Source organism: Cupressus sempervirens, chromosome 3 (genome assembly GCF_028749045.1).
Source record: "Cupressus sempervirens isolate cs-2001-9-10 chromosome 3, ASM2874904v1, whole genome shotgun sequence".
In the NCBI taxonomy this organism is placed as follows: domain Eukaryota; kingdom Viridiplantae; phylum Streptophyta; class Pinopsida; order Cupressales; family Cupressaceae; genus Cupressus; species Cupressus sempervirens.
In genome coordinates this window covers 37,098,007-37,114,710 of record NC_143120.1, presented here as the reverse complement: position 1 = coordinate 37,114,710, position 16,704 = coordinate 37,098,007, and positions in this window count along the sequence as shown.

The window sequence follows — 16,704 nt, the reverse complement described above, 5'->3', positions numbered from 1 at the left end:
AATTGGATTCTTCATATCAATGTCAAGTGCTCTCTTTGCATTTATAATTAGAGCATTTAAAAGATTAAAACATGAAATCTAGTTAGAAAATTCAGTAACAACTTCAGTAGCAAATAGAACATTTACCAGCATTAAAACATGAAAATACAGTTAGCAATTTCAAAATAACAGTTCCAGCAACAAATCCAACAAATCCAACAAATCAGTGTAACATCGTATTGTAATTTGGAGCATCTTTGAGATTGTAATTAAGATCAATGGAAACAAAAGGTAAAAGTTATATGATGTAATTTTAGAAAGTTTCAAGAGGACTCGAGGAAAACATAGTGAGATATATTTCATTGCAAATCAAAAATTGGTATTAGCTCCTGCAAATAGAAATAGGTACCATTATGAAGTTTTTCATTACAAAATTGATACCATGAGCTTGTAATACATAGAGTAGATTATATTGTCTGTCGACATGGGCAAAATGTAGTGAAAGTTGAATCAAATGTTATTTAAAATGAGCTTGTAATACATAGAGTAGATTATATTGTCGTCTACATGGGGAAAATGTAGTGAAACTTGAATCAAATACTATTTAAAGGTTCAAAGCACTTAAAAATCGTCACAATAGTGTTGTTGGCAGCTAATGTGAATGTACCACAAAGTTACAATTTTTATAACATATGTACTATTAGGGAGATGTTTTTTTGACTACTCTTAAAATGTTATGTCCACAATTTTTGGAAATATTTTTTAGTCCAAATGTCCTATTTCAACATACAAAGATCACTATTAGGGAGATGTTTATTGGTTACCCTTAATATGTTATGTCTACAATTTCTGGAAATTTTTTAGTCTAAATGTCTTGTTTCAACATACAAAGATCACTACTGGGGAGATTTTTTTTTTGGCTACTCTTAATATGGTATGTGTACAATTTCTGGAAATTTTTGTTAGTCCAAAAGTCCTATTTCACCATACAAAGATCAAATTTAGAAGAGCTTTAGAATGTCATGTTTTAACATACAAATATGAAAATCAATAGAGCTTCATACTTATTGGTAATGGACAGAGAACAAAAAGCCACTTGTAACTTCACTAGAAGGTTGAACTTATTTCCCATAAGAAGCCAAGTGATAATTAGATAAAATAGTGGCACCCTATGTTTAGTAGATAGGCTAACAGACCTTGACAAACTCTACCTACAACCACACCTAAATTTTTTGCACTAAAATAAAGGAGGCTTAAAAAATTATGATACAAAAGCATGAACCCATCACGAAAATGATCCTCCATTATTAGTATAAATTGCTCAGCTTCCTAACTATCACCATTATTTTGTGTTGCTGTCTATATTGTCAGTTTGATGGTTGTTCTCCAAATGCCTTGTTTCAATGTTCAAAGATAAAATTTAGAAGAGCTTCAAAATGCCATGTTTAACATACACGGATAAATTCAAAAGCGCTTCATACATGTTGGTGATTCATAACAAAGAGCCACATGTGCCTTGACACTCCCTCTCTCTCCCCCCCTCCCAACTCCTATTAATTTATCTAGCCGGAGAGGAATCATCAAATCTTTCAAGATGTTTGGCTTGGTGTTATGCATCTTTGGTGGAAGATCTCACATTCTCTTTAGGAAACTATTCAAGTGAAGTGTGCACTAGATGGGGGTATGGATCTAGTTGGTCTTGCTATATGCAATCGCCTCAATTTTCATCTTTAGGATGGGGTTGCAACTCAAAGGTATCAAAGAGTGACTAGGCAGCCTCGGCAATAGAGGAAAGGTTGAGTGAATTAGGATGGGCATTGGGCTCCTCCTCCCCATGGAGTTCTGAAAATTAACATTGATGGTTCTTCCCAGGGGAATCTAGGCCTTGTTGGTATTGAGGGAGTGGCTCATTACAGTTATGGTGACTTTAAATTCTTTTTCTCAATGCATAAAGGTGATTACACTAATAGTCTCATGGAGGCTCGAGCTATTTTATATGTTGTGGAATAGTGTTGTTTTTGGGGATAGTGCAAGATTATCTGTGAGTTTGACTACCAAGTGGTGGTGAACTTGCTTTCCTCATAGGAGCATGAGGATGTTAGTTGGTAGCTGGCCACTGTTGTTAATCGGATTCTTCTCTTTTGTACCTCTCTTGAGTTCATTATGTTTACTTACATTCCCCATGAATGGAACAAACCTGCTGATTGTTTAGCCAAATGGGCTTCTGGTCATGCTTCGAGTTGGAATAGTATGGATAGGGGGCAACTTCCCTTTGAGATGGTGCAAGAATTTGATGATTTTGTTGCTTAGGATAGAGCTCCTTGTTGTAATCTTGTCTTAATAGTTTTTTACCCCTCTATTTTCCAAAATAATATAATACTAATATTCTCCTTTTCACATTTTACCCGATGGCTCCCGCTCCTCCTTTTCAAATTTCTAGAGCCCCTACACATGTTTCCCCCGCTGTGGTCTCTCATTCCGACTGGCGTCTGGGTGGTGGTGCAGTTAAGGGCGGATGTTGTTTGGCTGCTTCTGCGGGTGGGGGAAGGGCTTCGCCTACCCCTCGTTCGGCCTTTGAGTTGCCTGCTTCTCGTCTAGGGTCTCCTGGCTCTGGAGGTAGGTCTTTTGTGGACGTGGCTGCCTTTGAAGCCGGCCTACATGATGCTTCCATCTCATCTGGTCCCTCTCACTTTTTGACTGTTAGTGCTTTAAAGCCTATAAGGGTTTCTTTAGATCCTGATTCAGTTGAAGACATTTTCCATACGGCTGAAGACCTTTCCTCTCTTGCTGCCATTTTTCGCTTCTGCGGGTACTGGCCCTCTCTTGCCGATCTACATGGCTGGATCTCCAAGAACTGGTTGCCACTGATAAATAAAAAAGCCCACATCTTCCCGTGTGCTAGGGGTTTTTTTATTGTTAAATTTCAATGCACCATTGACAGAAAAATTATTTTGTGTCACAATATTTTTTCTTGGCAGGTCAAATTTCCTCTCATGGCCAAACCATGGCACATGGATTTCGATCCTCTCTCGGAATCCTTTAATAAGATCCCTACCTGGGTCTGTCTCCCTAATCTTCCATTACATCTTTGGCAAGATTCAGTTTTTGAAACTATTGGGAATGCTATTGGGGATTTCTTATATGTGGATGTTGATACTTCAGATATTCTCCACTCGACCTGTGCTCGCTTTCTTGTTGACTTGGATGTCTCTAAGGGCCTTCCTGAGGCGATTTGTTTGGATTCCCCGAGGGGTTCTTGGACACAATTGTTGGATTATGAGGGTGTCCCTTTTCGTTGCTGGATATGCCACTTGATGGGTCATATTGCTGCTCGTTGTGCTGCTGGGAAATCCAAACCTAGGCGACCACCTTCTTGGTGGTCAAAGGCCTCCTCTAAGCACTACACGGTGAATCATTCCTTGGTTGCTCCTGACGATTCTGAGGCTGAGGCTAGTTCCGTGCCAGTGACTGAGGAGGATGCTCTGGTGGATCTTTCCTTGGATGCTTCTAAGGTCTTTGTGGCTGAGGATTGTGTTCTGTCCGAGCTGGTGGTGGAGGTGGATGCTTTGGTCTCTTCCCCTGGTTCGGATGTCCCTCCTAGGGGTCAAGCATCTTTTGATTCTCTCACAGAGGTTGGTGTGGCTTTTGGGTCCCATGGGTTCCTTGGGTCTTTGTCTTTTGAGGTGTGAGTTGCTGAGGCTGCGAAGATTGAGGATGGTTGGATCGTGGTTAAGCGGAAGAAGAAGTCTTTTTCTTCTGCCCCCCCTTTAGATAGGGTCCTTCGGTCGGGTAAGGGAAAATTCATATCAAAAGGAAAATCCTTTGTTTCCTTATGTTGACCGATTTTTTGTGTTGGTGAACTAGTTGCTTTTCAATTTCGTTGGTTTTTGGTCTGGGAGGTTTTTCAGGTTGCTATTCTAGTCTGTTGACCTTCCAGGTTCCAGTACTGTTTTGGTTGTTTTTTTTGGTCACATCCGTTGGTCTCAGGTCCCTGTTTAACCTGGTTTAGTTGTTTTGCTGGTTTCAGGTTTCTTTTTAACCTAGTCGTGCTTAATGGTTTATCTTTCTCTTAGATGTAAAAGGTTTCGGGGCCCCTTCAAAACTTGCTTTTACCTTAATCTAAAAATATAATACTAATATTATATTATTATACAATAGTAATATCTAGATAATAACAAAATAATATATTTTAGAAATACTAAAAACTAATGATGAAATCAAAAGCTAAAAATAAAATTTAAAAACTTTAAAAAGTGAAATTTTCTTGACTAAATCAAATATATGATATTATCATTTTATTTTTTTAATGAATAGTCCTTTTCTATTAATAAATAATATACTTAGATACAATTCACAAAAATGGGGTCGAGGATATCAAATTTTTTTTATTAGAAACAACCCTTAGGCAACCAATGAGGGGGGTGGTTCATCCTAATCATGAAATCTCCTATCATCCATTGGATTAGCAGGTAGGCTGGGAATAGTCTAGCCATTAGTAGCATCAAATATTTGATGAGCCTAATAGGCATTATATTTGCCTTGTATTTTGGCTTTGAAATGCCAAACATAAAAGGTAAACTAAAATTTTTTGTTTAACATAGTTCATCTAATCTCTAGACATTGATTATGTAGCTAACAACCTTTTTTGCACTCAAAATTGATGAAAGAGAAAAGGTTTCTTAAATAAATTATCATCTTTCCAACATATAATTTCTGCCAAAATTTGAGTTTAGTAAGTAATATAGAAAAACAACCATTCAATTTGTTTAGCCTTTTCAAAATCTAAAATATGTGTCACCTTCTCTGCTTCACCTACTATAAGAAAACAAAAAAATCTTTCAATTTTGTAAAAGTTTGAATTAATTAAGTCTAACAAGACTTTTTTTATTATAAAAATGTTGTAGCAAAAAATTCATAATTAATTATTTAGTTGGAAAAAAAACACAAAAATATGACTTACATCCAAGCATGAATCTACTACTTATATCTAGAATCTTGTGAGAAAATATTCACATTTGATTGTGGTGGCAAAACATGCATGTACTACTAGTTTGAAATTTAAACTTTTGAACTATTAGTTCTTGTAGGATACTATTGTTTTCATTCAATTGAATTTTTCAATTTAACTAACCAATCAATTCATAGGATTTCAAAGATTAAAAGAAACTTCAAATGTTTATATCTTTTTCTTATTTTTCATTATTTTATTAATCACATTTTTCATTCATTCTATTGGACCATTCTATTTTTGGCAATGAAAAAATTTCAATTTTCTCCAACAAAAATACAAATATTTTCTAACAACTCTATTAATGAATGCATTAATTACAACTTTATTTTTTCCACAGTTGTGACAAGTGGATTAACTTTTTAAAAAAATAGTCGTTTTTATCTTCCACCATGTCTAATCAATATTAATTATCCCTATCTATTTTCCTTACTAAGTTGAAATATAGAGTTAAATTTTTTATATTTCTTATTTTAAATATATTTTTTATTAGTTTTACGTTGATGTTTATTTTTGTAATTTATAAAATGTTATTTTTTTAAGTTTACACTATATTTTACTACCTACTATTTTCCAATCTTATTCTAATTAAGCTTTTTAAAAGCAAACGTCATAACTTGTCAATGCTTTTTTGGAGCTACCTAAAATATAACTAATTTTTGAAACTAAGAAACTAAATTAATTGTAATTTAAATTTATTTTATTCGAATTAAAAAATTTATTTTTTATTCTAAATTATAATTAAATTAATAAATATCAAAAGTATATTTTTAAGAATCTAATTATTTCATGATATTTTACTAAAAATATTTATAAATTTTGTTTTAAAAAAAATTATGAGGATTTTTTTATATAGGTAATCAGTCGAGGCTGATGTATTTATCAGTCATTTTTATTATTATTGTTAGATTAATTATTATTATGTGTTAATCTCGAGTAGATTAGAAGCTAAGACCTCTCCAATGAGAGGCTTGCAATTTACCGCTGCATTGTAGGCTCTTGCCTAAAATTTATGAGGAATTTGAATAATAAGGTCATATTTTAAAAAAAAAATACTGATATATTTTGATTTTAATATTATTTTATAATTTTGAAACATGTATTATATGAAATTTAGACATCATTGCTATTTAACTTTGAAAAATATATATCAAGCTTTGAAGCTTTTAGTATGTATAATTATTATCGAAATGGCATTGTTATTATTAAATGTGCAATATTCTGGCACTATTAAAGTAATAATTACAAGACTTAGTTTTTTAAATATGAAACACCTCAAAATTGACTAATGATCTATAATTTAGTCATGAGTAAATCAATCATACCAATACTATTACATTATTTTTATAAGCCAAAATTATTATTATGTTATTACGATCATTATTATTTTTCTTTGATTTGTTGATCTTAGATCTATATGATTTAAGTCAAAAGACATATTTATTATTTAAGTATTTCTTAAAATGACATAAAAAATCTATTTTCCATCTACAATAAATGATCAAAGTTTCAATTTATTTAGTTTAATGTCAAAATTTACTTGTCACAAATTGGATGGAATTTTCTTGGTTGAATGTCCCAGCTACTTGCAGCCCAAGGGGTCAAGTTTTCTTGGTTGGATGTTCCGTGTCCTTGGGCCTAGCTATTAATGGCCTTGGGAACCTTTTGCGTTATTCTCTCCAAGCCTAGCTATTAATGGCATATTAAATCTAAGATTGATACTAAGTTGGTTAAATCTATATTCAATCTCAACTGCATATTTCTTCTACATGATTCTTCCACTCTTGTGCATTTCATTCCATAATGCTAAAAAAAATAACTAATTTAATTACCCCTTCATGCAATACTACTTTAGTCAACCATAAAAACATGAAGGCAAGAACTTTGGCATAGGCATCCCTTGTTAAATTTGTTTTTTAGATAAGGGTTAGTAGTTTAAAAATTACATTCAATTTATTGCATATTCTCTTACTACTTTTTAACATAAGATTAATAAGATTTTAACTTTTGACTAATTTTGTTTTCTAATTTTTCATTGTCACTTAAGGCCATAGCTTGGTATACCATGATCCTGCACACACCCCATGATCTAATGGGTATCATCCCCACTGAGGTCTTTCCCTTTCTTGAAAACATAAATCCTTATGTTTATGATGTTGATTCTCTTGTTGTTGTTCATTTTTATATTGTTGATTCATCGATTGGTTTCTTGTCTAGATTTCATCATTATTCCTTAGAAAGTCAAGAGGCTACTTAGATTTTCTATGACTCAACTTCTCTAAGAATGAAAAATGATATTGTTTTAGTATATACTTACAAATGGAGGAGGAACTCCAAGCCCAACACAAATAGATGGTAGAGAGATTGATGAAAGAAAGAGATTCAACAAGATTATTCAAAACTCATAAGTAAGAAAGGAAAAAAAATAAAGATTATTTATGGACAAGTGCTATCACAAGTATTGAAATGCTCACTTACCTAAAACAAATAGTCATATGGGTTTTATGGTACAAATGGGGCACTAGCAAAACCATCCAATATTTACATGCACTTGATCATGAGTCATAATCTAATTAATTAGTAAAAAAAAATCATTAAATTCACTATTTTTTTTGTTGATAGAGGATTTCATACAAACTCATTGATGGGTAGCTACTAGATATGAGAGCATGAGCCATAGGCTGAACCACCTTGGATAAGAACCAATGACTAAAAGGTGCCCATTCTACCAAATTCACAAGAGCCACTCACTAAAAGGTGTCCATTCTACCAAATTTAGTTACAACCTGATCTTATTCTAATCCTTATTTTAGATGTAGAAGCCTTGCACAACCTTTCAACATCAACTACAGACTAAGATAAAGACTCATTGACAAATTAGATGCATTTATCTAGCAGATAGAATAGACATTTGATTATTATTTAATATTAATATTGGTGTAAATAAGTATTTACTTATTACACTTACTTAAGTTTACTTTGGTTAATGCATTATTTAATTATTTTACAATATTTTATTATTTATTTAGGTGAGACACTTAAGAGTTTTTGTACTCTCATGAGTTACACAACTCTAATTATGCACATGGCATCTACAACATAGGAGTTCACATCATTCACTGAGTTGTCATGTTGACAACACAGTTATCTGCACTCCTTATTTAGCACATGTTGTCTACACCACTGATTTGTGTGCTACACCATTGTAGGCTTATCCTCACATCATCACACTTAATTTTGTGCTTAATGGAGGATAACCCATATCTGGTGGACATGTGCCTAGTTGTATGACTTATCATGTTGTTGACTTCTATGCATTCTAGAAGCTCTCCTAAGGCCTTTATATGTAGACACTCCTAGTGTACTCTCAAGGTTGCATATTGAATGAATATCATCATTTTGATCATACTCTATCTTTAGTCTAATATGTGCTTGTGTTTGAATTCCTTGGTCTTGGGTGAATTCTAGCATAAGCCAAATTATTACATGGTATCAGAGCTGAGGGAGATTCTCTACACATAGTTGTTTGAGACCGTTCATGCTTCAGCACCTTGACCTAAATCTGGAGGATCCGTAGAAATTAGGAGCATCTAGAGCTAGATCTAACCTCACCATTACGTTTGGAGCATCGATTCAGTGAAGATCGACTATAAATTTGCTTATGCTGGGTGAAAGTTGATTGCGAGGAAAAAAAAATTACAAATCAAAATTTGGAGGCCCCGATTTGCAGTTTGGGTATGGTCATTTTCGGATCTATTTAATTATTTTTCCATATCTGAATTATTTTTCATCTCTACAATTTATTTTCCTATTTGGGTATTTTTTGAATTTTATTTTTAGAATTAGTAGGTCAGGCAGAGAATTTTTTTTTAGCTGAACCAGGCAGTGACACCCTAGCTCAGCTTTGTATTTTTGGTGGAATATTTGGATTTATATATTTGCAGGGTATCATTTAATCGATGGGAATTTATACCTAGTCTGCAGACCTTGCTAAATCCAACCTTATCCTATCCACTGGTGGGGTCACCTAATCACAAAATTGGTGGACTACATCCTACTGGCGGCCCCCAATACTTCCCGGCGACCTTCCTCAGTACATAAGTTGCGACCTCTTGTATTTAACTACCTTTTTAGTTCACAACCCCACCCATGTTTAATCTAATACACTTACAATCTGATATTGTTGATTTTAGATCCCAATTCAGTTCATCTTGATCCTCTCTGATTTGATATGAAAATGTTGTAATCTTGATCCTTTGTTCTGCTAACTAATTCTGCAATTTTATCCTTCTTCTAAGTCACCTTCAATTTGATCAATTCACCCCTTTCACTTCCTTCAAATCTTTTGCTAGCATTATCTCCTTGTATGCATTCTCTCTCACTTTGTAAAGTATGGGGCTTCAACTCCTTTAAAAAGATTTTGTGACTTAGGGTTAGGTATGAATCTACAATTGACATTCATCTAATTTTCTTGATCAAATCCTTCCATTTTTCTCATTGATTGCATGTTGATTGCATAGGGAATCCAAATAGATTCAATCTTATCTTTAATCTTTTGAGATTTATCCATATGTCAGCTCAAAAATGGTATACATAACAGTTTGTGCCTTCACAAACTCTTATGTCAATTCTATGTTGCTTGGCACTTGCTGATTACTGATGCTCGGCACATACTAAAATTATGTCTTACTCAACACTTAAACTTCCACTTGAAACTTGTTCGGCTCTATTTATTTGCTGTACTTACTATTTACTTGGCACTCATTGCAACTTGACATCTATATTATACTTGGCATGAACTTAGAGAATTTCTTAAGTATGTTGACACTCAATTGTCAAAACCAATTTGAGATCAACAATCCCCCCCTTTGACATAAGTGGAAAAAATACTTGACTATGCATGATGAATCTAATCTCCTCAAGTATAATGTACATCCTATTCGGCATATACACAAAACTTCAAAATTGTTCAAAATTTTGTGAAGAACTATATACTTAAAAATTTTGTAACTCCCCTTGAGTTAATGTGCCTTTTCTATATCCAAAATATGTTTGAGTAGATTGATTTTCCTCTGTGGATATTCATTGTCTTTGTTATGCCTTGTTTCCTGTTGTTTGCTCTGTTTTCTCTTCCCCTTTCTTTTCTTTGTTTATTTTATGTCTCCCCCTTTCTTTTGGCTCCCCCTTTCACATGTCTCCCCCTAAAAATTAAGTATCCTTCTAGCCTTTTGATTTATCTTATCTCCCTTTTTACAATTTCTCCCCCTTTTTGACACTTATGTCAAAGGGTCTATATACTGACTAATTATTTTGCCAAGAAGGTCTTATTTACTTCCATCACAATTTTCAGAGTGGCATCCCAATTTTGTATTGCAACTTCTAGGGATTTTATTTTTATTTTTATCTCTGCTGCAAGGTGAACTAAGCCATCTAATGTTGAAAGATTAGGATCCTTCTTCAATACATCTTCTGCATAGACTAGTTCCTTTTGTAGAATCTCCATGTGAGGGGTTAGGGTGGCTTGTATTTGAACTAATTTGGCTCTAGTATTAGCCTCTTCTATTGTTAATACAACTAGTTCATTTTGTGTGTGAAGCATTGTATGAAAGTGCTTCTCACTTTGAACTAGATCTTTTGGCAATTGTATGCCTGATACTTTCATATTTCTTTCCAAGCTCGTTATTCTCTAGTTGGTTTCTTGTGTAAAGATTGAAGGATCATACAACTTTGTGTATAGCGAGAATATATTCTCAAGTACTGTCTTCACCTTCTCAATTTTCTTTGTCAGCTGTACTTGTGATAGTGCTATTTCACTTGATATCCTTTCATTTACCTTTGCTTGAAATTTCTTTCCTGACCATTCCATGAGTTCTACATTTGTCTCCTGGTCCTCATTGGTCACTTGTTCAAAAATTTCTAACAATTTTTCCAATATTGGCTTGGTTTCATCAAGTGCCTACAAGCTGAATGCATCTAGAAAGATGTCTTTTATCTCAATTAGTGGTTGCCTTTGTTTATACTCATTTCTGAGTATCTCCTACTTCTTCCTCTCTAATGCCTCTTGCACCTCATTAATCAGGTCTATGTTCATGGTTGCATAGTCATACCTTGGAATGACTATTTCTTCATCTAATGTAGGGTCTCCATAGTGAAGTACCATTGCAACCCTTGTGGAGCTCGAGCTTGGTGCTAAAATTTGGAGTGGCATTACTTCAGTGCTCAGCTTCTAAGGCATTCTTGTAGGAGTCCTAGTGGTTGGTAAATTTACCAAGGTTTGAATTGCTTCTTGCTCCTTTTCCTTTGGAATCTCCTTTTCCTCTTCTATTATTCCTTGATCAATCACTGTTATTTGTGGTGGTTCACCTTGTACTTGTGCAGTAGGAATAGAAGTATCCATCTATCTTGTTTGTTCCTTTGTTGGCTCCTTAGCAGTTGTAGTAACTTTAATTGTGAAATCAACCTTAGCTTATGTATCTTGTGAAGATTTCTCTTTAGGTTGTCCACTTGTAGTTGTAGGGATGGTAGAAGATGTTTCTTGTGTTTCCACCTTGTCCCTTATCAGGTTAGCTATTGCTTTTTGAAACTCATCTACACTGACCAATACTGGGTTATTGCATAATTGAGCTTGTAATGTTGATTGGTCAAGGATCTTCTTAAGATCCTCTATAGTCAATGGATTGATTTTTTGACCAGAGTTATTAGGAACATCCTTCACTTTGATTGTTTTTGTAGGTGTTTTGTTGTCATGTGGAGGGCTTGGAGGTGGAAATCACGTGTCTTGCACACTCTGATCTATTTTCTGCTTTTCAACAGTTGCCATATCATCTCTCTTTTGTGTTTTCTCCTCCACTATATTGTCTGCCTTTTCTTTCTCACCTTCACCTTCCTTATCATTTTCATCCTCTTCTCCATTATTTCTTCCCTCAAAGGGATCTTCTTCTCCTTCTTTGATAGTGGTTAGGCCATATATTAGCTTCCACATTTGAGTGTACTTCTTGATAACATCTTCAATCTTATTTTGAAGAATGCTGAAAGCTCTATATTTAGGTACAAATTTTCTCCAATGCTTCTTGTTAGCCTTAGTTATTTGTCTTTTGGTAAGCATAGGCATTACTTGAGCTAATGTAGACTCTCTTATTTCCTTTTCCATGTTGAGGCAATAATGCCATTTATTTTCAATAAAAGAATATAAATCTTTGGGCATTGAATTTTCAAGTTCAAGTGGGGTGTTCTTGAACTTGGACATCAGGGGATATAGATTGATTCCTCAACCATGTTTTGTTCTTCCCTACTCAACTTATCGAAATCAATGTTCTTTATGCCAGTTAAGTCTGCATTATCTTTAAGATTATCGCAAATATTTTCTAAATTATACTTGGTGGCATGACTTACCATTCTAAATTATCTTGTGTCTTCTAACTTAGTCCTTTCTTCATTGGAGTTAGGTTGAGCAACACATTTTCTTCTTAGTTTCTTCTTTGTTGGACCTTGCTACTTAGTAGCCATCTTCTTCTCTATTGTTTTCTCCTTTTCCTTTGGAGTAGTGGCCCTTTTAGTTGCTCTTGTGGCTAGGGTAGTAGGCTTGGTTGGGCTTGGATTTGCATTATTTTTGCCCTTGAGCTAAGCTACAGGCTATTTTTGAGCTTTTCTCTTCTTAGAGTCAAGTTTACTTGGTGCTTCCTCAGCTTGTTCCTCCATGACACCTTCTTCTTCTTCAACATCTTCTCCTATGCCTTGTGTCAAGGCAAGTGGCTCTTGGCCCTATTCTTCTTCTTCATCTTCTTCTTCTCCTTCTATAGTCCCTTCTCCAAATTTTGCCTTAAGCTTCTTAACCAATTTATCCTTTTTCTTTAGAGTTGAGGTAGTTTTCAACTCTATTTCCACCTTAGACTTCACAACATCAAAAGTCCCAAAAGGTTTTGCACTTTTATCAATTTCTTCTGCAAGTAGTGTTGTGATTGTTTATGATGCCTCATCAATGTTTATCTCATATCCTAATGGCCTTAGCCATCTTACTCTTGGTACTGCTACTTGGATATATGTATAATCAATGTCAACTAAGAAATAGATATCATTGATGTGCTGCTCTACTAGGGAGACTAGAATCTTTAGTCTTTGTTTTATGGACTTCTTAAACTCCTCAAAATAGCTTGTCATTATGGTTTCAAAATTAGTGCCCATCTACTCTATGTAATCATTTATCTATATAGCTATAGACCTATTGGTCTTCCAACTTATCTTATCAAAAGAGGGAAATTCATTCTGAACATAGAAAAAGATACATATCAAAATTGATCCAAACTTACACTAAGCACTTGTGGATCTCCTTATTTCTCCTTGGTTCTCCATAATCTATTGTAGTTTTAGTTATACTAGATCATATGTATGATCCTTCTTACCAAGTTTGTATCCCATAACAACTGCAATGCATGGTACACTATTAAGTTGGCTTGACTGATAGAATTTGTGAGATATGACCCTAACTGCAAGTTCTAGGAGTGGATCTTTGATTGTGTCAATGGTCATGCCTCTTTTATTCCACTTTGCCCTAGTGTTCTTCTCAAAGGCTTCTTTTGAGTCACTCCTCAAGGTCTTTGGCCATTCTAGGGTTGGGTATCTTATCACCCTATGTATGATTCTCTTTGACAACTTAATAGGTCCACCTTCCAACCATAGGCATCAATCATGAATCCTACTCAAAACTATTCTTATCCAATCCATTTTGAAGACTATAGGGAAATATAGGGCACAAGTTAAGCCCTTCCTTTCAACAATATGAAATTCTTCCTTCAATACCCTATTCTAACATAGTTTGTTGTAGGCTTGATGAATCTCCATGTCACCAATTGCTCCAACCTTACAATTGTAGCATTTTATAACATTTTGTACCATTACAACTTTTGGTAGAATAATGTATAGTGTGTCCGTAGGGTCATTTTTGTATGCAACTTCAGGAATTCACTTAAAATCTAGTTGCTTGAATTCATTGCTAACTAGTTTCTCCTCAAACAGTTCCTTATCCTTGGGATTTCTAGAGCTAGAGGCCATTTCTACAAACTAGGGTTTCAAAATATAAAATTGCATAACTGTGTACCTCGACACTTGAGAAATACCTTTAAATTGATCAAATGGTGCTTGATCTTTGTTAGAATCTATGCAAAAGATTCAATCTTTGGTCACCAATCACTTTTGTACTCTTCTTGCTCTTGCTTTATGTTCACAATTAAAATGATTGAAAAATTGACCTTATACCCTTCAATACATAGCATTTAATGCTTAGTGCATATATAGTTGTACACTCAGCTCCTTATGTAATTCTTTCTCACTTAGCTTCCATTGATTTTCCAACACTTGACATCCACTAGAGTTTCTCTTACTCGGCTTCAATAGGAACTTCCTTTTACTTGGCAACCACTACTAACTCAGCTTCAACTAGCTTTTTCTAGTAGCTGGGCATATACTAGGATTTTACTCGGCATCTGAACGCAATCTTCCTTACTTGACAACAGTGTGAAAAATTTGAAGATTTCGCCTTGCATCTTTATTCATGTTGATCTATCCTTTTTAGTACTAACTCATTCCAAGAACTAATGTATGATAAAGCATTTAAATATTAGTTCCACATACCTTCTCTTGCTTAGTTTGATGAGGTGTGACCACTTGACCTGTTAGATGAAGTGATCCCTCCATTTGATGAGCTGCTTCCATCTTTTCTTTTCCATGTCTTATTCATCTCTCCTCTAATGTGCTCAACATCTACCTTTCCTTTTCCCTTGTTTGACTCTAAGTTAGGTGCCCTTTTCCTTGTTGGGTAGTGCATGTTGATATGACCAGTCTTCAAACAACCAAAGCATGTAGTCTGGCTCAACCATCTACTATAGCTTCCACTAAAATGTATTCTTATTCAATTCTTAGGGATGTGTCCATATTCTTGATAGTAGTGGCAGCTATATCTTGTATTGTAGTCCCAATTATAGGAATTTTTATGGCTTCTTCCCTTGTTTGATGATCATGTGGACTTGGATCTACACTCAAAGGCTTTGTGTCTAAAATTCTAACAATTGTACTAGCGTCCTTCAAATTTTGGTGCATGCATAGTCTTGGTTCTACATTCATGTGCCTAATGACCTTGTTTGTCACACTTGTAACAATGTGTCATGTTCTTTGACTTAGCATTCTGACTAGCATTCTTGTTCCTACAAACATTAGTTGTATTTACTTTCTTTCCACAATGATGACAAGCAAGTTTAGAGTTCTTACCTTTGTCATGCCTTTGTTTAGTAGTCTTTGATGACTCTCCTTCTTTAGTACTTGTATAGCCCAATCCTGATGTGTCTTTTCTAGATCTAGGGGATTTTAATAATTGCTCAAAGTACTTGATAGCTTCATTTGGCTTGTTGAAACTTTCTAGAAACTCCTTTTCTCTTTTTAGATCATTCTATATTTTCTCATTTTGTAACTTCAATGTAGTTATCTCAATGTCCTTGACATTCAACTCATGATGGGCATTCATCATTTGACTTAGGCTGTCTAGTTGCATGTTTGAGATCATAGATAGCTCTGCTGATTTTTCTTCCAATCTACTTGACAAGATTCTTTTTTCCTCTTCAATCATGGCCTTGTCCTCTATAGCTTTCTTCTTTTGTTCAATCACTTCACATAGAAGTATTGCTTGTGATTCTTGCTCCAACTTGAGATTTCTAATCTCCTCAGCTTGTGCTCTATTCTTGCCCATGAGATCTGCAATTAATGCATTAAACTCACAAGATTTACCATCTACAAATAACTTTGTGGTGTCAATATCCTTGTATTAAGTGTCATTTTCTACTATGGCAATCTCTTTCCTTCTCTTTAGCAAACTCCTCAAGGCATTTTTGGCTTCATCCAATTGTTGCAGTAAGAGGTGTATCTCAATCTCTTGATTCTCAATGGTCTTTCCCAACTTGTAGACTTACATCTCAAGATATTTTCTCCAAGTCATAAGGCTTCTCCTAATGAGAACTAAGCTCTGATACCAATTGTTGGAATTAACAAGTAGGAAGTATACTTCTAAGAGGGGGGGGGGATGAATTAGAAGTACTAAACTCTAACCAATAAAACTTTCAACTTTAAAACATTGCATGCATAAACATATAGAAATAAAATGTAAAAAATATGCATCTACACAAATACTTGACACTAGATATGATTACCTAGGAACCCTCCAATGAGAAGGTAAAATTGGGGTGGGGATGACACCCACAACTCTTCACTAGTGCAGCAATAAAGTTCACCTATTAAGGTTACATATTATGACCATTCTCATGATCTGCACTATTAAAAGGCTTATAAAGAATTGTTAGATCCTACCCTATTAAAGGATTTTAACACCCTATTAGAAGTGTGCCTGGCTAAAGGACTTTAGAACACTCACTTGGAATGTCACCATGTTAAAGGCTTTATACAATGGCTGTTAAACCAACCTAACTCCATAGGATTTCATTCTATTGTAACAATTGTTAGAGAGTACAATAGAATGTTTAATCTGATACACTTAGAATTTGATATTGTTGATTTCAGATCTCAATTTAGTTCATCTTGATCCTCTATGATATGATATGAAAATGTCATAATCTTGATCCTTTGTTCTGCTAATTGATTTTGCAATTTTGTCCTTCTTCTAAGTCACCTTCAACTTGATCAATTCACCCCTTTCACTTCCTTCAAATCTTTTTCTG